The following is a 26,570-nucleotide window of genomic DNA, read 5'->3' as shown; positions in this document are numbered from 1 at the left end:
AGTAAATGAAAAAAAAAAAAAAAAGTAATCGAAAGTTCTTGTTTTCACTTAGTTTTCTCTGCAGATGAACCCCTGAAGGGATCAAAGCTCCACTCAAGGCTGGCAACCTTTCAGAAGAGGTTTGCCAAATCTTTATTTATTCATTTTAATTTCTCATCCCACTTGCCAGAAATTCATTTGAACACTTAGAGAATCTTTTACAATATATAAAATGAAGCTAGTCATGCATACAAAGTACAAAATGATTAATAAATAAAAACTTTTAAATGTTTAAGATGCTTCAGCTAAAATTAAATTAGAAGGGGGACATTGCCAGTGTGAAGGAAGCTTTTCCAGCTTTGGTAGATACAGGGCTCTGGTACCTCGCAGTGGCCCAGGTACCAAGAACACTCAGGGGGACCTGGGATGGCCTTGGTGGGATCCATGGCTTCAGGCGGGCAGGTAAAAGAAAATGCTGGAGAGTTCCCAAGCCTGCACTGCACCTGTCAGTCGTGACAAGTCCTTTGCTTTCCAGTCTTCATTTCCCAGTGAACAGTGGTGTCCACAAAAAAACAGAACCAATAAGACACATCAATAATGTGACCAAGTGGTGTGGTGAATGTTTACATTTTTAAAATTTATTACAGTAAAAGATACTCTTAATCCCTCTCAGCATACCTCCACATACATCTCACACTCATACTGCAGAATTCTTGCCACTTTCTGAGGCCATTCTGGAAGTCCTCATTGTCTTTATGCAGTGGGACTAAAAACATATGGTGAATATTCCTGCTTACTGCCATGAAATGTAAAAGGCATGATTATAGAAACATTACAGTGTGTCTCTATCCACTCTATCCACCAGATCTGGCACTGTGGAACTTTGGTTTATCCCCAACATCCAAATGAACATGAAGCGTAAATGTTTTGCATAAATCCAGGCACCCATGACAGTGCAAGTGAAGACACTAATGAAAGAAGGCTTCAAGAGCTCCTTCTGAAGTTGGCAAGAACAATGGGATAAGTGTGTTCAAAGGAAGGGAGATTATTTTGAGGGGAATTAATGCTGATCTATTTTTACTGTAATAATTTTGAAATATAGACCTTCACTATGTATTTCTATCACACCCATATGCCAATATGGAGAGATACAATACCACAAATTTACTCACATGATTATGGAGGATGACAACTCCAAAATCTGTAAGTTGGACTAATAGGCTGGAAAAATAAGGAAGAGCCAATGTTGTGGCTAAAGTTGAAAGACCAGGTGCTATCAGGATTCTTTCTTGCATAGGAGAAGTCAGCCCTTTGTTCTTTTCATGTCTTCAACTGATGGGCTATCATCATCCCACATATTGGAGGGTGTCTGCTTTTTCTGAAAAACAACTGAATAGAATGCTAAGCGCTCCCCTTGTGACACATCTAGAATAATGTTTGACTCTGTATCAATGTGGTCCAGCTAAATTGACACATTAAATTAACCATCACATCAGACTTTGTCCTATAATATAGCCAAAATAGTGATTTTTGAATAGTAATCATGCCATTCCCTCCCTAAAATCCTCGCAATATTTTACTTTGATCTTAGGAAACACAAACTTTTTGTGGCATCCAAGCCCCTCTATGATAAGTTTGTTGCTTTTTTAGGTCTTATTTCTGCCATTCTTGAACCCCTTGGTTCCGTCCAGGTGGAATCATTTTCAATTTTATAAAGACACTATTGGCTCTGACCTACAGTCCTTTGTATTTACTATTTCTTCTTCCTGAAACATTTCCTTACCCCCAAATCTCTCTCTTTATTCGTTTCTGTTCATCTATATCCTGCTTCAAAAAAGTTATTTATCACGTCATTTGGGAGAGAATTCTTGAGTCAAAAGTTAATCCATTCCTAGCATCTAGCATCCCCTTCAACACAGAGCATAGTGTGTCAGTAATGACTCTCTACAGTAACAGATGCAATATAAACTACATGTGTGATTATACAAGGGGTTTATTAGATAGGCTCACAAGCTCAGAAGTGGACACATCCCAGTGACTGTCTACCAGATCAGTGACAGAAGCTGTAAAGTAGCCACCAGTGCTTGGAAAAGAAGGGGATCCAGGAGCAGTCAAAAACCAAAGGCCTGGAAACTCACTGCAGAGTCACCGGTACACAATTCTCTAAAAAGGCTGAAAAGTCTGCAGTTCTATATCCACAATTTTATTTAATATTGCTTCTTTCCCTTTCCTCTCAAACACCACAATTCCCAGTCTCCTGGTCATATTTATTTTCTCTATGAATGCTATTGTATAGTAAATATAGTTTTTTTATTTTGGTTGTAGTAATTTGTCCTTGCTAGAATATACATTCTTAGGGTGTGGGTTCTATCTGCCTTTTTTTTTTTTTTTTGACATTTCCTAATATAGAAAAATACACGTTATTTTTCAAATATGATGTTTACAAATATTAAATGAATGAATGAATGATTTTAGCAACTACTTATCCAATGCAAAAAAGCCATTTGTGGTTCCTTATAAAAAGAATATAGCTTTGGTAAGAGCCCACCTTTCCAGTGTAGTAAGTTTTGGTGGAGATTTGTATTTTTATAAGCATTCTAGGTAATATCATGACCACCAAATTCAAAGTTTGAAAACATTGTTAAAAAATCTAAAATATCTTCATTTATCATAGCCTTGTCAGTATTGCTTAAAAATTTATTTTTTCTGCAGCACTAGATATTAAACACAGGACCTGCTGAATGTGTTATACCCCCACTTCTTTCTAATTTTCTAAACAAGCTCTCCCTAAAGTTGATAAGTTGCTTAGCCTGGGCCCAAACTTGAGATCTTCCTGCCTCACTTTCCCATGTACTACAATGCTTGGTTTCTTAGAACTTTCTGAGTTCCACATTAGTAATTAGGTTCTTAGTAGAAATTTTATCTTATAGGTAAGTCATCAGTTAATGCAAAAAGTGTCTCGCATAGAGCGAAAAATTTGTTGACCAGTGCTCCTCTTAGATAAAATAGAATTGATGCTTATGAATATGCAGAGCTCAATGGGAAGGATTAATTCACAACTATTACAATAAAGAACTTATTACTATTCCCCTGAAAATGGAAACTTCTATTATGGGAACTTTTATACCAATGTTTATTGACCCCATGCCTCACTTTTCCATGTGTTATTTTTAACTCATGATTTCTCTTCTCTTAACCTTAACACTCACAAGAAGAAAAGAATTGGCAATGTAAATGAGATTGTGATATTTGATTTAGATTGAGACTAGAAAGCCCGAGGGTTAAGAGAAACCAGCTACGGGCTTTAATAGACTGTGACCTCAAGAACTTTACTTCAGCTCTCTGTGTTCTCATCTATAATACAGAAGACATGATTTTTGGGATCTATGTGAAAGCATTCTATAAAGTGTAAGGGACAGTTTGCACTGAGATATTATTAAAGAGTCACCTTCAATTTCTGGATCTATACTTACAGTGGATGTTTCTTATATTTTCTTGCCTGTTTTCTTGAGGACTGTAGCTTCTCAAAACTGGAGAGGCTATACATGACAGTGATCCTCTCTATGTGGAAAAATGAGGGGACACATTGTCTGAAAAAGCCTTATAAACAATAACAAAACTGACTGAAAGTTGTTCTGAATCTTTATTACTATAAGGGGTAAGTGATAAAGAATGCCAGAGATAAAATACCATCTGCTATCGGATCAGACTCCTTACTGCCCCACTCCTGCTGTGGCGAACTGACCTCTTCTACCATAATCCCTATGAGTACTAAGTCTCGCTCCCCAGGGAACTTATGTCATACTTGGTCAAAGTGTTTATTGGAAAATCAATAGTGGCCAACTCAGTCCAAGCAATGGCAGGGATTCCTGACTTCCCGTGTGGTATGTGATAGATCTTTGGTCCAGCTGGATTTGGGGACAGGGTGGGATGTCAGATTGACACTTCCAGCACCTGTGGAGCTAGCACTAGAATACTGTGTTTAGAAACTGAACCAATGCAAATGGAAGCAGAGATAAAACACTGGAAGGCTGTCTTGGTCTAGATGGCATCACTGGATCATGTGGAGACACTGTCCCAGATTTTCAGGAACATGAAAGTCCTAAGTTGGCCAATTTTCATGTTTGCCTCTGGCATTCTGAAGATCACTCATATCAAAGCCTTTATGAGAAGGCTGCTTGCCTAGCAAAGTGGCACAGGGTGAATTCAGTGTGGCTCTGCCAATGAGAAAATCCCAGGTTCCAAAGTTAACTCACTCTGAACCTCTTTCTCCACCTACAAAGTAAGAGAGGGGAAGGTCAAATACATAACTGATGGTCAATGTTTTCTTTCAATTCCAAAACTTTTGAAGTATATCTTAGACTCAGCTTGGGACCTAATGGAAATTTCGGAAAGTGATCCAGGTCTGAATATACAGGAAAAACCTTGAATCACCAGCCAAAACCTATAAATTAAACTTTAAAAACACCATTTCTGTAGCACATCGTGACACTAGATTGATTATATGAAAATGCTAATTAATGTGTCTTTGGCTGCCACAGCAGCACAGTCATTTTTATTGTTTTACAACTACATTTTAATGTCAAAAGCACATAAGATTTCAGTGTAGTTGCTCGGTTAATGCATTATAATTACAGATGTAATCAAAAAGATAAGTTTGAATTTTTTTACCTAAATGACACCTTTCATGAGTTCTGAATAACACATGACTCCAATTAGAGTTATCTTCAAAAAATCATACCTAATAGCATCATTAATTAGAATACTAAATAGGAGTTCTTTATTTCAGTGCTGTCTCCCTTTTAATCTCCTTTCAAGGGAAGGGCATGGTTTCCCACATACTGCAGCAGAGGATAAAATTCTTATGACTGGAATTCAACATAGATTTCTACCAGAGAAATCACTGAATAGCTTTTCTTGGTTAAAACAAATTCAAAAATCTGTTTTTGACGACTTACCAAGTGCCAAGTAGCATAGAAAATTTAGGTCACCAAAACCTGTGTGCAAGAGATTTAGAATGGGATGCAGAGTGAAAATGGATAAGGCAAGCCTGGACGCGTCCACCGCTGGGACCTGAGTATTTCTCATGCAAGAGAAATAGCCTCTGTGGCTATGACTTCTGGGAAATGCAAAGAAAATTGTTATGTTTGCAAATGTAATTGAGTTAAGATCTAGTCTTGTTGAGTTAAGTTGGACTCTAACCCAGTGATGAGTGACCTTGCAAGAAAAATAAATTTGAACCAAGAGAGAGGGAAATGGTAATATATATATATAATTATGCTGCAATTAACCAATAAATGCCAAGGACTGCCAGAAACCATTAAAAACTGAAAAGCAGCAAGGAAGAATCCTCCCCACATCACTTCCAAATGACTGTGGTCCTGCCACCCTCATAAAAACAGAGTGTCCCTGGAAGCCACTGACCCCAAAAAGGTAGACAAGATGAGTAACTGGTCCACAAAGTACATGCTGCCTACATCAAAGCCACTATGACTAGTCAACAGTCCTATGAGCCAAGATCAAATGCTTATTGTTTTAAACGAGGAGGAATAAGAGTTGTTTGTAGTATCCAATGATTACCTACTTAGACTTTAAAGTGCATTACTGTATTTATTAAAGATTGTTGTAATTATACAAATATTTTCACTTGGCTTTGTTGATCCCTCACTCCAATCCCAAACTTTCAGTTTCTCTAGCCTTCCAAGAAGCAGCAACTTTATGTAATAATCAACTTTTTCCTTACTAGTAATTTGGCATCCACTTATAGCTACTTAAATGGTTCCTAACCCCTCACTTTTAGACACCAAAATGAAAAGATTTTTTTCCTCAGAGTATGGAAACATGCTTTTGAGATAATTTCCAATAGCTGTCATTTCTTTTGCTCTAAGGAAATTTATTTTTCCCAAAAAGTTACAAATCTGGCAAAAATAGCCACAGTAACAATGAAGTCCTTGTGTTTATTATTATGTGTTATTGAAGGTAGGAACTCTTGCAATATTCAATAGATGAGAATCATTGAAAAAGTATCTTTATTTCTGTATGTAAAATACACTTAAAATTCAGAATTTCCATCTTAGAAAATATATTTTAAATATTCAGGAAGACATAGGAAGATTAACTATTCACATGGAATGATGTGAGTGCCGCAAAATTACAATTTCAAAGCCAAAACTAGGTAAGAAATATGAGATATTTTCAACAGAATGAAGTATCATAGTTAAGAGCAAAGATTTCCGTACCAATGTGATTGGAGCTGAAGCCCTGACCATTTATAATGTTAGTCCTCAGGCAAATTACCTAACCATTACTTGCTTTCTTCTCCTCATTGATAAAAAGGATAACAACATTATTATCAATTTCATTTGTTTCTTTGTGAGGATTATATGATACAGTGAGATAAAGAATATTCAGCACATAAAGTGGACAATAAACTGCTAGTTACTTTCCTACTATTCATGTTGTTTGACTCGTGACAGTTATGAATACATTCTACATGGCAGCTACCCATTTCTTGATTGGATCTTTTATTTGAGTGTGTCTAAATTTTTAGTTCCTTATGCAGTCTGAAATCCTGAGGAACAGCAATAGCTGGCAATTTGTTTTTTTTTTTTTTTTCACATTCTGTATGTTGTCTCTTCACTCTGGGTTGTTTCCTTTAATGTGCAAAAGTTCTTTAAATTGATATGATCAATTTGTTGATTCTCAGTATTATTTCTTGTATATTGTAGTTCTGTTCAGGAAGTCCTTGCCTATACCTATGTCTTCAGACAGCTGGTCAATAAATGCATGAAAAAATGTAGTCACTCTCAGGCCATTGGAGAACTAAAATTAAAACAACAGTAAAATACCATCTTACTCCAAAAGAATCACCTTCATCAAGAAAACAAATAAGGGGCTGGGAATTTAGCTCAGTGGCCTAAGTGCCTGCCTTGCAAGCAGGCAGTCGTGAGTTTGATCCCTGGTACCGATAAAAACAAAAAGACAAAAACAAAAAAAAGAAAGAAAACAAATAACAACAAATGTTGGTGAGGTTGTGAGAAAAGTAAACCAATACAACCACTGTGAAAAGCAGTATGAAGATTTTTCAAAATACTAAAAATAGACATTCCACTTGGCCCAACTATTTCTCTTCTAGGAAACTTTCCAGAGAGTGAAAGTCACACGTGACAGTGATACATGCATATTCATTTTTATAACAACACAACCCATAAAAACTAAGTCCTAGAAACTATACATGTCTGTCAACAGATGAACTGTTAAAGAAAGCGTGATATTTATACTGAATGAAGTATAAATACTGATATTTATACTGCTGTATCATAAGAAGATAAACTTGAATCTCTAATAGGAAAATGAATGCACCTTGATACTATAATGTTAGTGAGATAAATTCTCTCATATAGCAAACCTAAATATAAATAAAGAGCTAAAGAAGTCAGATCATAGGAAGTAGCAGGATCTTTTTTCCAAACGAAAATGGGAATAAAAATTGATAGAGCACAAAGGCATGGGAAGGAAAGAGTACAACAAAACAAACAAAATGAAGATGGGTTAAGCACCTGTGCAAACTCCCCATGATAAACATAGTCATTATGTATTACAAACATATGACAACAAAAAAGCTTTTTTAAAAAATAGAACATATAGACTAAATGCTTATGTCTCCCTGAGATTCATATGCTGAATATCCTCCAAATTAATGGTAACTGAATATGGGGCTTCTGAAAGGTAATTAGAGCTAGAAGGTGTCATAAGGATGGGATACTCATAATCAGTTTGGTGGCTTTTAAGAATACACACCAAGACAAGGTTACGTGTGGGCATGTTGAAAGGGAAATTATCAGCAAGCCAAAGTGAAATACCTGTAGTAAGAATTAAATCAATTAACTCCAGCTTCCAGAATTATGAGAAACTAGGATTTTTGTTGTTTAAACTCACTGATCTATGGTATTTTGTATGGCCGCTCTAGTGTATTAAAATACCTTTCCTCCTTCTAATCCTCCTAGTTGCCCCCCCCACTTTAATCCCTTCTAGGTCATTCATTTTGGAACTTGGTATCTTTGTCAGTGGTTTGATACATTTTTTCATCGTTTCTACACTAGCTAGGACGTTTTCCTATGCAAGTAACAGAAACTTAACTCAAAGTGGCTTCAGCCAAAGATACACAATTAATTTGCTGATGCAGGCACAAATAACCTCCTGAGCACCACAGTTCATTAGCACAGAAGCCTGCAGAGGGCCACTTGCGTACTGCGTGATAGCATGGCTGACAGGGAGCTGGGACGCGAAGCTGCAGCCCAGAATCACACGCAAGTGATACCATACAGTATTTAAACTTCTGTCTCTAAGTTATATCACTCAACATTATATTTTTAGGTGCATCTGTTTTCCTACAAATGCCTCAGATTTGTCATTCTTATTAGCAGTCTTATTCCATTGTATATAGATAGCACATTTTGTTTATCGAATCATGTATTAATGGGCATATAAGTGCTTCCAGGATTTAGCTATTATGAATTGTGCAGGTGGAAGCACTGGAACACATACATCACTCCAGTATGATGAATTTTGGGGAAAGAAACCTAGCAGAGGAATATAGAATTTTTAATTTCAATTCATTGATAACTCTCCATGCCGATTTCCATAACGGTTGTACTATTTTGCATTCTCACTAACAATGTAAAAGAGCTCCTTTTTCACCACAGCCATGCCAGCATTTGTTACTGTTTGATTTCCTAATGTTTGCCATACTTTTCAGACTAAAATAAAACTTTATTGTTGTTTTAATTTGCATTTCTGTAATGGATAGCAATGTTGAATATTTTTTCATACACTTGTTAACCATTGATATTTCTTTCTTTGTGAAGTACCTGTTTCTCTAGCCCATTTCTTTTCCATTTTTTTTTCTTCTTCAAGGGAGAGTGCGAATGCAGTCCCCCACTAAGACAAATTATGCAGTCAGGTTTCCCACATTTGGGAAAATCACAGAGGTCAGCGCATCCACAGTGCAATGGAGCCTTGCCCTGGGAAAACCACCTTCGTGATCGTAGCGTCTTCCCTGCCAGGTAAGTATCTAGCCCATTTCTTGACTGAGTCTTTAATTTTAGATGGAGTGTGTGTGTGTGTGTGTGTGTGTGTGTGTGTGTGTGTATTTCTTTGCATATTCTAGACAGTAGTCCTATATCTGAGGAGTAGAGCAAAAAACTTTTCCAATCTGTATGTTTTCTTTTCACTTCACTGATTGATTCTGTTGCTATAAACAAGTTTTTAGTCTGATATAATCCAGGTTGTTGATTCTTGCTGCTATTTATTTTGCAACTGAAGTTCTGTTTCAAAAATTCTTTCATATATCTATGTCTTCATAGTGTGTAATGTTTGCTTTTCCAGAATACTTAACATTTCTATTTTAATAGATCTTTCATCCAGTTTCATTTTAATTTATTGCATGATGAGAAATAAGGCTACACTTTCATTTTTCTATAGATAACCAGTTTTCCTACCACCCAGGCTATTCTTCCTCCAACATATGCTTTTAGATCATTTCTTAAAGATCAAATAATTGGATCTTTCTGGAGAGATTTCTGTATCCTATATTCTGTTCCATTGCTTTATGTGTCTGTTTCAGAATGAAGTCATTTTTTATCACTATTGCTCTATAGTATACTTTAAAATCTGGTATTCATACGCTGCCTGCTTTGCTTTAACTGGCCAAAATTACTTTGGCTATTTGGCATCTCTTCTGGTTCCATAGGAATTTTAGAGCTGTTTTCTGCAAAACATGCCTTTGATATTTTGATTGGGATTGCACTGACTGTGTATGAGTTTGGTAAGTATGGCCATTTTGACAATATTGGTTCTGACTATCCAGGAGCAAGGGACATTTTTCCATTTTCTGATTAGTCTGCAAAATATTGAAGACTCATGTGTTCTAGTGTGAAAAATGGCTATGTAGCACACTGCCCCCATGGCCACTCTGACTGAGAAAGAATTTGTATTTCTTATAAAGGCAAATGTTGGATTCAGCATGTTACAAAGGGAGCAGAAACTATGGAAAAGAATAAAAGAAAAACAAGAAAATGTAGCAATGCAGAATCTGTGCAGAACTAAAACAATTTGGCTCAAAGACTTAACTTTTGTTAAGTTTTTCACAGGTGACTTCATATAGGGTTTATTTTATTACTAAAAATGAGACCAAAATAGGTGCCAATGTATTTAAATATACATGCAAAGGAGTTCAGTTGGGCAAGAGTAGAGAATCTACTGCCTTTTTTAAAAAAGTCTCAGAATTTATTGCCTGTGGAAAATATGGAATTCTGACACTGGTAAATAATCATTATATGTAAATTTGTATTACAATCATTATCATTTTCATCATCAGCATCATTTGCCAATAACCGGGAACCATTAATTGAAGAGATCAGACTCAGTCCTTCTTGCTGCTCTTAGAAGATGATGGTCCAGGATGACATGATTAGTGGTTATATTCCTGTCAAAAATTACTCTCTAAAGTTCAAAATTTAGAATTTCATGTTTCACAGCCGTGTAACACACTGACTCATGTGACAGCACTTGCTACATCAATGTTTGTGACAGGAGAGCTACACCTATTTTCTGTCATAATTGGGTCCAGTCATAGGAACCACTGAGCACTTGACCAGAGCTACTCTGAGTGGATTTGTCCTCTACAGCATTGCATCATGACAAGCTTCCTGAGTGGACTGTACCTTAGCTTCTGGAAGTCAGTCTTAGACAGTTAATGCTTGCTCTCCTCTGTAGTAGTTTACTATAAAAGGAATTTCAAAGTCTAATTACCCAAAAAAACTTAATAATGTTACACACATCAGCACATCATGCTTCTTTTGATTCATAAGTACGACTATCTGCTTACTCAGTTCCCTCCTACAATGTTATATTTTTGTTAATCTGAGAATGCTTTCCAATTTGTTATTTATGAAAAGACAACCATTTTATTTTGCATCCATTTGGCTGAAAATGAGATCAAATATTTCATATGTTTACTGCTCATTCTTATTTCTTATTATGTGTGTGACCTATAAATGGAAAATTTGAAAATAGATGTTTTTCTCAGTGTCTTAGATTACTTCCTCATTGCTGAGACACAATACTTGACACACACAACTCTAAGGAGCAAAGTTTATTTTGGCTCACAATTTGCAAAGGTTTCATTCTCAGCCGGCTCCAAGGCAGGATGATGACATGGCAGAGAGGTCTAGCAGAGGAGAAGCTCATGGTGTTGCAGCAGGAAATATAAAGAGCAATCAAGAGAGGAAGGAAAGACATAAGCTCTTCTGGGCCATGCCTGTGGTGACTTACCTCCTCCAAGGCGGCTTCACTGCCCAGTCCCATTATCTTTAACTATGCATTCATCCTTGAACTGACCCACTGGTAGGTACCATGCTTCCATGATCCAATCCCCCACTGAAAGTCCAATTTATGAGCACATGAGGCTTAGGAGACGTTTAGATATACACCATAGCACTGAGATACCAGGTTAAATAAAGCTGAACTCAATAAAAGGACAGGAAGCTTGTAACTGAACTAGAATGATCTTTCCTGAAGGGTATAAAAAAAACTTGTATTATTTTTGATTACCTTTAATCTAAATTCTTGGCTTTTCTCTTTGTACTAATAAATGCTTGACAAGAGCAATATACTATCTATATCAGTGTAAATTATTACTTTCCCAATGATTATTATGTAATATTACAGATTTGTATCTGAGAATTCTGAAAATCCATCTTGAGTTTCTAAATAACAGAAGAAATTGAGGGAATGGACTTAGGTAACTTAAAATTTTTGCAGGAGAAATTTTGCAGTCATATAAGCCTGAGAACCCTATTGATGTTAGCACTTAATCCTTTCTGGTATTAGTGCACTGTCTTTCCATATAATCCAGCAGGCATAGACTGAAGTGGCTAAACATCAGTTTAATCATGGAAGAAACATCTAATAAGAACCAAGTTAATCTCTGAGTTCCTAGATAAGACTTTTTCATAATTGATGGACCACTTGCTTCTCAGCCACCTTGCCTATCCCCATTTTTATCCACCAACTTATAACCTGTAAAATTTCAACCTAAATAAACCTCATAGTTTTAAACAATCACTCAGGAGATATTCTGCTTCCTTCTAGTCTGTCTGATATTTAATTATTGAATCTTTATTTTATAAAGGTAGGAGATAGTGGGCTAGAGTTTGATTTCAGCCTCTCCTAGATTATGTTATGATATTAGTACACTGATAATATTAATTCACCATTAATTTATCTATAGTGATAAAAGGGGGAAGTGATATGAAAGATTCAGGGTATAGGCCTAGAAGTTTTACATGCATAGTATTCTGCAATCTCATGCAAAATCCACAGATAATCCCTTAAGAAGGCCTTCACTTAGTTGTTTTAACAAAACTTAGTCAACTGCAAGACATCTTTGCACAAATGACAAAGAACACAGTGTCTCATAAATAAATTATGTGGAATCCTGAGAGTTGGGTTGGATGAGCTCAGAGTCAAAAGTGTCTGGTATGAATCCCAGCTCCTTTCCTTATTAGCTCCAAGGCCTCATATGACCAACCTAAATTTTTAAAAATATATTTTTATTAGTACATTTTTCCATACATAATGGTGATACTCATAATGAGGAATTTGTACATGTGCATAATATATCTTAATTAATTTTCCCATCCTCCTCCCAACCCTTCAAGCTGCTGCTTCTTTACTAAAGTTATCTTTTTCTTTAATTTTGCTGAGTGTAATGTGGTTAACTTTTATTCTATTTTGCAAATTTGTAAATATTTACAAGTTTCTAGTTCTTCCATAGATGTTTAGTAAAACCTAACATAGAAAGTAGTAAATCAAAAATACAGACTCTATATGCAATAATAAAGAAAACAAAGTAACATTAAGTTGCATGGTCTTGAATTGGTAACTTTTACTTATTTAATTGAGAGTTGTCTGATAAGTCTATTGTGGTTTTATTGATCTGAAAAATTAGAAAAACAAGAGCATGAATCCAGTTTTTTCCTTCATCCCAAATGACAAGATAAGACACAAAAGAAGCATGGACCAAATTTTAAGTGTTGATTTTTTGTTGAATTTTTTTTCACAAGAAGTTAGTTTATCTAATAAAAAAGCTACTAAGGGGCTGGGGATTTAGCTCAGCGGCAAAAGCGCCTGCCTTGCAAGCAAGCAGTCATGAGTTCGATCCCCGGTACCAATAAAAAAGAAAAAGACCAAAAAAAAAGCTACTATTCCTAAATGAATGAGTGTGACTAGGAATAAAAAAACATAGTAAAAGTTAGTTCTTACTCTGCTATAAAAGCCGCGTGGAGAACAACCCGGGAGGAAATCCCACTTCTATAACAAAAGTGAAGGACAAATTTCGAAGGCTTGGTCTGGGTAAAGTACTGCAGCCTATATCCCAGTCACAAAGAGCTATGAGGAGAGACTTCTGCCAAGATGGCAGAGTGGTAAGCAGCAGAAAAATCTCTCAGAGAGTTGCCATCCAGACACTGGAATATACCAACTCAAAGAAGACAAGAAGGAGGGACCCAGACCTAGGAAGGATCTGAAGTGAAAATTGAATCCCAACAGAGAAACAAAGGAAAAACTTCACTGAAGAAGGAGGTAGCTGGCAGGGTCTTTTTTCTGAGTTGGTACTCACTGTGTGTGAGGAGGGGTTCAAACCTGCTGATACATCGTGATTGCTTGCAACAGAGTCTTCCACAGATAGATGTGTGAATTTCCACATGTATATCTATCTTCTCTGTAATATAGGGAAAAATAGATCATAACAAGACAACAAAACAAATTCCTAAAAAAATATGCAATGTAAAAGACACATAAGACCACAATATTAGGTGATCTACCATAGTTACTATGCTTTCTCTTGTTATTTTCAATAGACTTGTCCACATCATCAGGCTTAATATAGTTAAGCATAGTATTACATAGCTATTTTATAAAAACACAACTTTGAAAACATTGTAGGACTTGAGAGAGGTTAATAATCAAAACTGGTATGGATATCTTTTACATCTTGTCATCTTCAGAGTAGTTGCCTCTACTTTTAGACTTCGAATAAAATCAGCCAAGGCAAAACCACGGTCTAACAAACCAGATTCAAATAAGATCAGTCATAGTAAGACAATGTAAGTATACAGGGATTCAGTTTAAGTTAATAGGAAATTAAGGATAATTACCATGGTATAACCTGCTATTTTTGGGTTAGATGTCTGTGCCCTCAAATCTGATATGAGTGGACAGATCGGAACAAAATAAAATTAAACTAAACAGAGCAATAAGACTACTGTGACTTTTAAATCCTGATACACTATTAACAATGTCCTCTGCCCTCCTTTTTTAGGCTATTTTTCATCTTCCCCCTTCTCAGGATGCTTTTTATGTTTTGGGTCTCACTAGCCCCTTTAGTTTTTAGATTAGGGGGCCAGCCCATTGTCTGAGTGTTGCTGAACCTTTCTATCCCTGAGCTTGATCTTGAGCTGTACTCCTTTACTCACTAAAGTCATAGGGTTTTCCTTTCTTCCAGCTGTGTAGTTCTACATTGCCCAAAAGTTTCATAGCTTTCCTTTTTTTTTCTTTTCTTTTTTTTTATTTAAAGAGAAAAAGGAAAAAAAAAAACAGAAAAAGGGTACAAGTAATACAAAATTTAAAAAATAAACAGTAAGAAATCACTAGTTAATAGATTACATATTCTCATCTTAGGAATAGCTGTTCAAGTTACAAAATTGAAGCATATAAAGTGGACTTTCAAACAGTGAGAGTGCAAACAGTTCTGTTCAATGATCCAAAAAACACTCAGTAATATGGTTAACTATCTTATACACTTAAACATATATGCAGTTATAACCTTTAGAGCACTTCTTTTCTTTTCTTTTCTTTTCTTTTCTTTTCTTTTCTTTTGTATAATGACAATTACACATTTTGGGTTTTATTACTCCCACAGTTCCTAAAAAAATAGCAGGATACATTATAGCTTTCTAATCTAAGAGACAGGATCTTGTAACAGACTCAAAGTCCAAAAGCCAGCTATGTTTGGAAGGTACCTCTAAGAAGCAGTCATTTTCTAAGGGTTCTAAATGCTAGCAATAAAGCAACTCACCACAAAATAAAGCATCAACTCAGGAATTAAACAAAGAAAGAAAGAAGAAAATGAGAAGACAATTAAACAAGATGCAATCCCAGACATCTAGTACAACAAAGGCAGACCCAGAGGTCAGTGAGGTGGAACAATCCAAAAGCCACCCAGCTGGACTCTCCAAAGTAGTAATATCAAAGCAGATGATTGTGGCTCTAGAAAAAATTCAAATCAGAAATAATTTCTTGGATAACTAGAGAGATAATGACCATAATGTAAACCATGATTTAGTGACACTAAAACAGAGACAGATAAAAATAGAGGAGCTTAAGAAAATTATGTAATATATGAATAGCCAATGTAGGAAAAGAATGGAATTTGTAAAACAGATTCAAGCAGATAATCCAGGAGAATGTAGAATTTCATTGAAAATGTTTGCAGCTAAATGAGCCAATATGAGGACAGAATCTCACATAGAGAAGACAGGCTGCAGTTAGTGATCATGAAAAGAAAGATTTCTCAAAAATAGCAAGGTACCATGGGAAATCAATCCCGCAACTGTTAGATGATACGAAGGAGAATAACATAATATTGATTGGAGTCAATGAAAAAAAGCATGAGGCAGCACAAATGATATGCAAAAGCTGTTCACAGACATAATACCAGAAAACTTTGGCAGGGATAAGAAATCTGGCATGCAGAAAAGTGAGGCAAAAAGAACTCCAATCAGCCATAATTAAAAAAAACAAAAACAAACAAACAAACAAAAAAACTACAGCCAGGCATATCATGGTCAAAATTCCATGAATTCAACACAAGAACAAAATATTAAAAGCTGTTCCAGAAAAGAAACAAAGGGCTTTGAGATCCAACTCATCTGCTTGGCTCCTTGTTTGGAGCGAGAAACATAAGAGAGCCCTTCAAAAGTCCTCCCCAGTAGTACAGGTGGGACAACCAATCAAGGTCTCCCAAATTCTGCACCCCAGAGTATGCTTTGTGAAGCAACCAGCCCCTCTAAATACCATGATATGTACTAGGGTGAATTTGTCACCCACAAGCTACTGGGAGCTCTTCCTGTAGACAGACTGATAGAGAGTTTGGGAAAGAGATGCTTTCTCTTCCAAGCAGAGAGCACAGAGGGATTCCTGATGACATTAATTAGTCTATATACATCTGCTACAAAATACCAAGATGTTTCAGTTACTTGGGTCAATGAATTCCTTTATTATGCCTGAGATCATTTGACTTGATTCCATTGAAAGTCTAATTTCATTTGTGTGGGTGGTTGGGCTAGAAAAACCTGGAACGTACTGTGTCCTCACACAACCCTTGGTTGTACCAGCTAACTCAGTAGTCTTCAGCAGTAGTTTGTTGGTTTTATGCAATTTTAAGAATTGGATTTAAGAAACTTTTCTAAGATATTCTTGCCACTATTGTGATTTTATTGTGTTAATGTGAAGCCATGAATTTCATAACTGTGCTTTTTATCCCACTAATGTTGACCTGACCCTGGAAGACTTGTACCTATAGGCATTTGTGTTCTTCTGATTCTGAAGCTTGGGTGAGCTTTAGCACAGGCAGTCAGCTAGAAAGGCCATAAACAAGACAGGCTTCACAAGAAAGAGACTGCCAGGAACGCTGCTACAGGCATATGGTGTGAGCAGCTGGCCTCAGCAGCAGTGAGAATATATCAGAAAAAGAAAGATGGAGAAATAAGTTTGCAAGCAACAGTTTGAGATCAAGGGGACCTAGAAGACATAGCCTTTGCATGTATCCACTCTAAGATTAGAATGAATCCAAATGAAAGGAGCTCCAACTATCTTGCTATGTGAAAGGGCTTCAGATTTGCTATAAAGCCATCCACAGTCTGAATGAGGTTCATTTTATTTCAAACTCAAATGGTGATTTACTCTGTATTTGGATCTCCTCCATTGCACAGGCTGTGCAACCTGCTTGGCTGCCAGACTAAGTAGCAGAGAGTTTTTTTCACCTGCTTCCGTTTCTTCCACTCTTGAACTTTATCTAATTACAAGTGACCCCTCAAGTTTTTGGATGTTAGCCAGGTGTCTTCAGAAGGGTTTAAGGCAAGATGGAAAAGGATTATTTAAAGAGGCCTAATTCTGAAATCAGATGTAGTTTTGAATATTAATTTTTCTTCTTCCTTTTGTTTTCCCTCCCTTTATTATTTATGGAGTACCTATTATGCATATACACTGTATTATGTTCTGGGGGAAGAGATGTGAACTAAAAAAACCCGGTAAGCATATACTCTCTGCTTTTTTTGTGCTACATCAGAACATTCAAAAATTGAACAACTACATAATTTCCTATTTGAACCAACTCACTCATTCATTTGGCCTCAGCTTCCTCCTCCAAAAAAGAGATAATGAAATTCCTAGTTAGTACAATTGAAGAAAATTTCAAGTATAATGGAATGCATAACCTGGAGAATTCTAGAATGGAAAAACTCATATTTGTTAAAAATATTGTTGAAGTAAGCTAATAGTACTCAAAAACTTCTATGAATTTAACTTTGTCATAATAAACTAAGTAAAAGGAAATCTATGGATTAATTTACATCATCTATTCTCAGTGTCCCTGATCACATTGTGTAAGATATGACAGAATTGCCAAAGAACTGAGAGCTAAAAAACAAAACAAAACAAAACAAAAAAACAATCAAATATTTTATGAGCAGTTTTCAAACTGAGAGCAGTGATTCTCAGTTAAAGGAGATCCCCTGCATCCCTCTTACATAAATAGGAGATTATTAGCCTTAACTGAAGATGGCTTTGGTAATCATAATGGATGAGGAAAGGTGCCACTGCCACCCACTTATAAGGCACAGTGTACCACCTCTCCTTCTATCTGCAACCCATGAAGGATGCTAGGAAACACGACATCAAAAAGTGGCAAGACTGAGTGTATGCCGCTAATATTATTTCAATTCTTCCTGGACCTTCACAGCTAAACAATGGAGAAGAGGCACCGAAGAGAAAGATCCAGCAAAGTCCAAAAAGCAGTTCTTCCCTTCAAAGATCTTGAAATGTTTTTGAGGAGATAAAAAATGGTTTGTGGGACAAAATAAAGAGATCTCATATCCTAGTAAGAGCATACTTGGATTGAAGTCTGATCATAATTCTCCCAGACCTGTTGACTTGTTATATGACTATGGACAAACCATCCTCTCTGGCTTCTCAATTTGCCATTGAAAATGGACTAAATGATTCTGAAGGGAGAGTCCAACATTAGTATTTTGTTTTCAACAATAATCACTAAATTGTTAAAGGCGGGATAATGTGAGCACAGACTTTTAAATCAGAACCATAGACTCAAATTCTCCTGCTTACTAGGAAGGAAAACTTGAATAAGTCATTGAAGATCTTCTAACTTCAGTTTTATTTCTGTGACTGGAAATAATGCCTTTCAGTGAAACTCTTACCACACATAGCTATTACTTGTAGGTATTCTATTATGGTTTGCAGGAGGTGTGCGTTTGCCGTGAGTCTGCGTGCTTCCACAATAACGATCAAGTACAAATGAAAGCCAGGTTCTTTCTGGTGTCCATATATGTGGTCTCCACATGAGCATGCTAGTGTGGACTAAAAGCTATTCTGACAAAACATCATGAGCAAGTTATTGCCTTCCTGAAAACGCAGCTTCCCCAGCTGTGGGGTAGAATAAAGATTGTTCTAAAGGAACAATAGAAAGTTTGATGCTTAATCTTCATTGCCAATGTGGTTGGTTTGAGAAAAGTCTACAGCACACTTCTCAGGGTCTGCATGATTTATGGGGCCACGGTTTTGAGGATGCTATTTGATCCCCAGCTCTTTCCTCTGTGGCGGTCTTCCCTGTGCTGTGCTTCCCACCTCCCAAGAAGTGAGTGGCTTTGCCCCACCATGCCCTTCCACTATGAAGTTTCTGCTTTGGAACCAGCTGATCACAGGCTGAAACCTCTCAAACAATAAGCCTAGAAAAACTCATCTTCCTTAAAATTGCTCGGTTCTGTTGTTTTATCCCATCAATGGGAAGTAGTGTTGTCATGGTTTATTTAGACATCTTCCAAGAAACTCATGCACTCATCAGTGAGGCTTTTGCAAGGTGATTGTAATATGGAGGCAGTATAGCTGACTTGCTCTCAGGAAGTGGGGTCTGGTCAGGAGAGGGCAGTCACCATGGACATGGGCTTATCTCCTTTCCCGACTCCTCCCTTGACTCTGATTTCTGGCACCATGATGCAACCAACTTTGCTTTGACCAAACCCTTCCATCATGTTGCCCACCATTCAAGAACAGAAACCTTTAAAAGTGAGCCAGAATAAACCTCTCCTGCTTTAAATTGAGGTTTCAAGTATCTTGTCTCAGTGACTGGGAAAGTATCAGAAACAATTGGGAACACAAGATAATATGTTTCTCCATTTCCTGCTGCCTCTGCTCATCTATAGGATATTCTCAGCTTCTCCATCTCTAGGTCCAAAAGTGGAACAAATCTTGTCTTTAAATTAAATATCTTTATTTGTACCAGTTCCGGGAAAAGAAATTTATTATAAAAATAATTTGGCTCAGGAATTATAAACAGAGAAGCAAAACACCCTGCATAATGAACTGGAGGATAGCAGTTAGGGGAAGACCTGTGTGTGAGAAGAGAGTGTAGGGACTTACGATGTATGTAACACATCAAATACTTCAATGAGATGAAGAATGGGTTTATTTGTGGGGTATTACTTTTTAAATATCACTGAAATCAGTGCGTACAAGAGATATCCAGTTTCCCAGATTCATTGTAGCATTATTCAGAGAAATCAACATTAAATACATGTATTTCTCAGTGGGTAAATGGATAAAGAAGACATGATGTATATATACAATGAAATATATTGACCCATGGAAAGGAAAAAAAATCTGTCATTTGCGCCAGCATGGATGCTGCTAAAAGACATTATGCCAACTTTAATAACCCAAGCACAGAGCGACAAATCATACACGATCCACAAATATGTGGAATCTAAAAGAGTGGAACTAATAGAAGCAGAGAAAAGAGTGGTGACTCCCAAGGGCTTGCTTACCTATTGGTCAAAGATATAAACTCTAGTCACTGAAGGAATAAGTTCAGGAGAGCTGTCCTACAACAATGGTCACAATTAATAACAATATATTATGTACTTGACACTGCCAACAGGATAGATTTTCGTGTTCAGCATGGAAAATAAGTATGTGAGATAACCAATATGTTAAATAGCTTTATTCAATGGTAATGATCTCTTAGTCTGTTTCCTTAAATGATAAGATTAAGACCTCTAACATTTAAAGTCTTACCTGATAGAGACATTGTGAAAAGCAAATATTAAACTTTGAATCAGGATTTTGAAAACCCTTAAGTATGCTATATATACTGCAAGATGACCTTTCTGATTTGGGAGAGCTTTTGTGTTTGTTTCAAGATGAACTTTAATATAGAATAATGTTATACTAATAGCAATCTTTTTATCACCCTACATTTTACTAGCATAAATGTGGGAGAAAAAACTCTTCTGGTTCCATTATTTATCTAACGTATTAAGTCAGTTTGCTTTTGAATTCCCAGATATTCAGCATGACTATTGTTAATTTGCTTACACTAAATCTATTTTCTTGAATCATGTTCTGAAAAATAAAGCTCTGTACTCTTCATAACAGAATCCATTCAGTGCGTATGTGACTGACAGATTTTATTGATTTTTTCTTTTTTTTATTTTGAAGAAAATAAAACCAAATGAAACAAAACAGAATAGAGTCAATCAAAACACAAGGATGAACATGGTACATCACTTAAAAACAAAATGCAAGGAGACCAACAATGGCTACCGTAATGCCTATTGTTATCTTGCCCAGGCTATCAGGTATAATAAAGTCAAACAAGATAAATTTTTAAATATAACAAGTTCAGCCCTTCTAATTGTTAGCTTATTGTGAAGAATGCAAAGACAAATAAACCACTTCTTAAGAAAATTATTCCCAAATAAAATTATCAAAGTGTCTAAAATAAACTACAAAATCTTCAAAGTTTGTTAGCATATGAGATATCACTTGAGATTTATTTTCTGGAGTTTTGTGAGCAATATCAAGATAGCAATATTATTTAGAAATCAAAGAGAAGTTACATTGGATGATGTCATCTGTTCTGTGCATTTTTATGGAAACAAATAAAACATTTCCATGTGTAGATTTCCCAAGAGACTCTGGAAGGATTTACTGCAGGGCCCACCAGATGAAGTCTTCTAGAGAATGTAGCTCAATTTCTTGGGACCAATTTACCAACCTGAGGTTTCTGAAGAGGAGATAGGCAAATCCAGGTGTGAATATGCTTACAGATAGGAATGAGTATTGTTGGAGGTTAAATTTTTCCTTCTGTAGTTAAGGGTGGACAACTTTACTGGAAAAACTGGACAATCATGTCAATCACTATTTTCAATTCTTCAGAAATATTTTTAAAAGGAAAACAGAAAGAAATAAAGTTTATCTTCCCTGTGATGTTGAGTCCATAGGATACTTCTCTTCTGGTGAAAAGTTGTACCCAACTTACTGGACAATGGGTTGGATGTTGATTTCAGAAAACTGCAGATGTCAGGCATCATTTTACGAATGAAAGCTTTTCTCTTCTCTTTGGCATGACTCGGAAACTATCTCAGAAACATAAAGAAGTCTGAGACACATTCTAGGTTGAAGTAAATATGAATTATCAACAAATACTTTGTCAATAAATTAAAGTAGTTCTCATTTTAACACTGTAATATATTTTAGTTGTGTCAATATTATCAGCTATTTATGCTGATTGTTACCAGTAATATTTTCAACAATGTGAAACTGCTGCCCTTACTTTTAAGATACCATTGTTAACTAATTAACCTATCATAAATTTCATACTTTGAGCAATACAATAGATTTTTACAAAATTACAGATTTGTACTACTATTGTCACTGTCTAATTTTAAAACATTTTTATCAACACTCTTTCTCCTACCAATTACAAACTACCCATTCCTCATTGTCATGTCTCGTCCCAATTTTGTTCTTCTCAGTAATACCTTGTAATAACTAACCTATTTATTCCTGTGGGCTTGCTATTTTGTAAATTTTATCAAAACATACAGCACGTGGCCACTGTATGTTCTATTTTCCACTTCACATAATGTTTTCCAGTTTCATCCATATTGTAACATGAATCAGTATTTCTTTTTCTATGGTCAAAAAATCATGTTTATGGATAAACCACAGCTTGTTTCCACCATAAATATATGAAGGTTTTAAATTTTCTTCATATTCACACTTACCTAATGACTGATGATTTTGGCCATCTGTTTATTAATGTGTTTACAGATCACGAATTTTTTTTCTGGAGAACTGTTTACTCAAGTTCTTTACCCATTTTCTTTAGATTGTATGCCTTTTTCCTGTTATAAAAATTCTTTATATATTCTAGATGTAAATTCCTTATCAGAAACATAATTTTTAAATACTTTCCTTATTTGTAGTGTTTTTGAATCACATTTCTATCTTTTTTTTTTATTTTGTCACATATCCATCACAGGTAATATCAAAGAAACATTTCCTAACCCAAGATGATAAGGGTTTATTACTACATTTTCTTGTAATATTTGTATAATTTAACTCATATTATGTCTCTGATCTATTTTTACTTTGTTTTTGTAAATGATGTGACAGGAATCTAACTTCATTCATTTGGATATGGATGTTCAGTGATTTTATCACTTTTTGTTGAAAAGATTATTCTTCATCCATTGAACTTTGTTAGAACCATTATCAAAAACCAACTGAGGATAACCAAGCATGGTAACTCATGCACATAACTCCAGATAGTTGAGCATTGAGGCAGGAGAATCAAAAGTTTGAGGCCAATTTAAACAAATTACCAAGATCTTATAAATAAATAAGACCATAAAAAATTGCCTAGGAATGATGCTCAGTGTTCCTTTTGGGCTCAGTTCCCACTACTGTAAACAAACAAATAAACTTACCATAAAGGGAAGGTTTATTTCTGACTTGTTAGTTATGTTCTTTAGGTGTATGTTCAGCCATATTTCAGTACCACCAAGAACTGTAGGCTTTAGTAAAATTTGAAATCACAAAACATGAATACTCTAAGCATGTTCTGGTTTTTTAAGATTGTTTTGATTACTCTGTGACCCTAGTATCCCAATGTAAAATTTATAATACACTGACTAATTTCTTCAAAAAAGCCATCTAGAATTTCAGTGAAATCTCATACAATCTGGATATCAATTTGAGAATTATGACTTTTTAATGATATTGATGTTTCTTTCAATGAATATGGGTTCAATTTATTTGACTATTTTAAATTTTTGTACAACACAGATTTATGTATACATTTTGCACTTCTTTGGCTTTTTAAAAGCATTTCAGCCCAGACCCAGAGTATGCATGGGTTGAAACCCAGCACACAGGGAAGCCTTGGAACTCCCTCCCAGTGGGTAAGACCGCACCACACATCTGAAATTACAGGGGGACACATGGGAGTCCCTGCAGGCCTAAGTTGCCCACGGCCAGGGAACTCCAAGCTGTTAGTAGTTTCCTGCTGTCTGCCCCCAAGAGTCAAAGGGCTAAAAGTGGGTCAGGTGATTCTAGGCACATGGAGTGTGGGGAGGAGCCTTGAAACATCGCTTAAAATCGGCAATATAGAAAAATGGCAAAATGCACTCTCAAACTTCCAAGCCAACCCAAGCAAAACTAGGAGACAAGGACAGAGAAGAAAATGTAAGCCATACACCTGAAATTCATGAAGTGATAACAACTGAAGTAAAGGAACAACTGCGGGAAGCTATAAAAGAACTCAAATCAGAAATAGTCTCCCAGATAAAAGAAGAAATGATAAATGTAATGAAAGAAATGATTAACACATCTAAAGAAGGCAGAGTTTAAAAAATTAGAGAAATAATGCAAAAAAATGGAAACCCTAAATGAACAATATAAGAAAAAAAAAACAGAATGCGTGAAGCAGATTCAAAGAGAAACACAGGAAATCCAAAATTCCATTGAAAGTTGGCAAAACCACCTCAGTGAAGGTGAAAATAGAATTTCAGATCTTGAAGTCAAGATTGCAGCTAGTGAACAGGAAAGGAAAGATCTTTTAAAAATAACAAGGAACCAGGAAATAACAATTCAACAACTGCAAGATGATGCAAAGAAAAACAACATAAGTTTGATAGATATAAACAAAGAGGAAAGTGACAACACAGATGATATCAAGAGGCTATTTACACACGTAATAGCTGAAAATTTCCCTTAACATGAGAATAGAAACTGACATAAAGATCAGTGAAACACATAGAACTCCAAATAATCATAACCAAAATAAAACTACACCCAGACATACAATAATCAACACCCCAGAAATCCAACATAAGAACAGAATATTAAAAGCTGCTAGAGAGAAGAGACAGATCATCTATACAGGAAAGCCTATCAGAATTACAGCAGACTCCTCAACACGAAAACTGAAGTCAAGAAGAGCATGGAGTGAAGTATTTCAGATCCTAAAGGAAAATGACTTTCAACCCAGACTGATATGCCATGAAAACTGTCCTTTAAAATAGACAGATAAATAAGACACTTCCATAATAAAGAAGAGCTGAATAACTTCATGACCACCAAACCAACCCTGCAAAGAATACTGAAAGACATTCTAGATACACATAGGAAAAAAGCACTAAGCAAGGCAAACAATTAAACAGAGTGGAAAGGTAAAAAATCAACAGCAAAAAGATAACATGTCAAAAGTAAACCAACATTTATCAGTTATAACCATTAATGTAAACGGTCTCAATTCACCAATTAAAAGAAACAGACTGGCAGAATGGATCAGGAAACAACATCCAACCATGTACTGTATACAGGAAACCCATCTAAGCCAAAAGGAAGCTTACAGACTGAAAGTCAAAGGGCGGAAAACAATACTCCATGAAACAGGACCCCCCCCCCAAAAAAAAAGCAGGGGTAGCTATTCTGTTTTCAGACAATATGAATTAAAACCAAGAATGATCCAAAGAGATAGAGAAGGCTATTTAGGGGAAAACTTCAAGAGGAAGAGATAATAATCTTAAATATATATGCATCAAATTTGGCAGTACCCTTCTATACAAAACAAATATTAATGGAAATGAAAACTCAAATAAGCAATAACACAATTATAACAGGAGACCTTAACATACCATTGACCCAAAGGGACAGATCAACCAGACAGAAAATCAGCCAAGAAATAACAGAACTGAGTCACACCTGTGAACAAATGGACTTAGTAGATGTATACAGTATTCCACCCAACAACATCAGAATATACATTCTCTTCAGCAGCACATGGGACATTCTCTAAAATACACCATATACTAGCCCACAGAACATGCTTAATAAATGCAAAAGAATTGAAATTATCCTTTGCATGTTATCAGATCATAGCACCATAAAACTAGATGTTAATGACAAAAGGAACTTCAAAAACCCCACAAACACATGAAAATTAAATAATACACTCCTGAGCAATAAATGAGTCACAGAGAAGATTAAAGAAGAAATTAAATATTTGCAGGCAAACAAAAACACAAATACATCTTAGTGGAACCTTTAGGATACAATGAAAGCTGTACTCAGAGGAAAATGTATTGCAGTGACTTCCACATCAGGAAAACAGAATGAACACAAATAAATAACCTGATGCTACACCTCATACAGCTAGAAAAAGAAGAACAAGTCAAGCCCAAAGCCAAAAGAAATTATAAAGGTCAGAGCAGAAATCAGCGCAATAGGGACTAATAAAACAATACAAAGAATCAATGAATCAAAAAGTTGGTTCTTTGAGAAAATAAATAAAATTGATAAGCCCCTAGCCAACATTATTTTTAAAAGGAAAGAAAAAACTCAAATTCATGCAATAAGGAATGAAAGGGGTGAAATCACTATAGACTCTGTGGAAATACAGAAAATCATCAGTACCTATTGTGAAAACCTCTGCTCTCATAGGCTTGATGACACAGAAGAAATGAACAGATTCCTAGAAACACATGAATTACCAAAGCTAGGTCAAGAAGATGTAAAACTGTTGAATAACGCAATTTCAATAAACAAAATTGAAAATGTAATTAAATCCCTACCAACGAAGAAAAGCCCAGGTCCAGATGGATTTACTGTGAATTCTACAAGATATCCAAAGAAGATTTAGTGCTGACACTCCTCAAACTCTTCAATGAAATTGAAAGGGAAATAATTCTCCCTGACTCATTCCTGGATGCAAACATTGCTCTAATACCAAAACCTGAGAAAGACCCAACCTAAAAAGAGAACGACAAGCCAGTCTCCCTAATGAATGTAGATGCAAAAATTCTCAATAAAATTTTGACAAACAGAATGCAAATCATCAAGATTATACACCATGACCAAGTGGGAGTCATCACAGGAATGCAGTGATG

The 26,570-nt window shown here is 35.8% G+C and overlaps 1 non-coding gene across 1 annotated transcript; it reads right to left on the bottom strand.

Moving 5' to 3' along the window:
- Positions 1 to 8,891: 8,891 nt before the first annotated feature.
- Positions 8,892 to 9,052, bottom strand: LOC111757822 (U1 spliceosomal RNA). The gene has a single exon (XR_002792091.1). It is a non-coding gene; the product is annotated as a U1 spliceosomal RNA (small nuclear RNA).
- Between the last annotated feature and the right edge of the window lie 17,518 nt (positions 9,053 to 26,570).

The sequence above is a fragment of the Cavia porcellus genome, unplaced genomic scaffold (assembly GCF_034190915.1).
Source record: "Cavia porcellus strain 051 isolate PalLab524CR breed Dunkin Hartley unplaced genomic scaffold, mCavPor4.1 scaffold_19, whole genome shotgun sequence".
Lineage (NCBI taxonomy): Eukaryota > Metazoa > Chordata > Mammalia > Rodentia > Caviidae > Cavia > Cavia porcellus.
The sequence above is the reverse complement of the archived record's forward strand: the minus strand, read 5'-3'. Positions and strand labels throughout refer to the sequence as shown.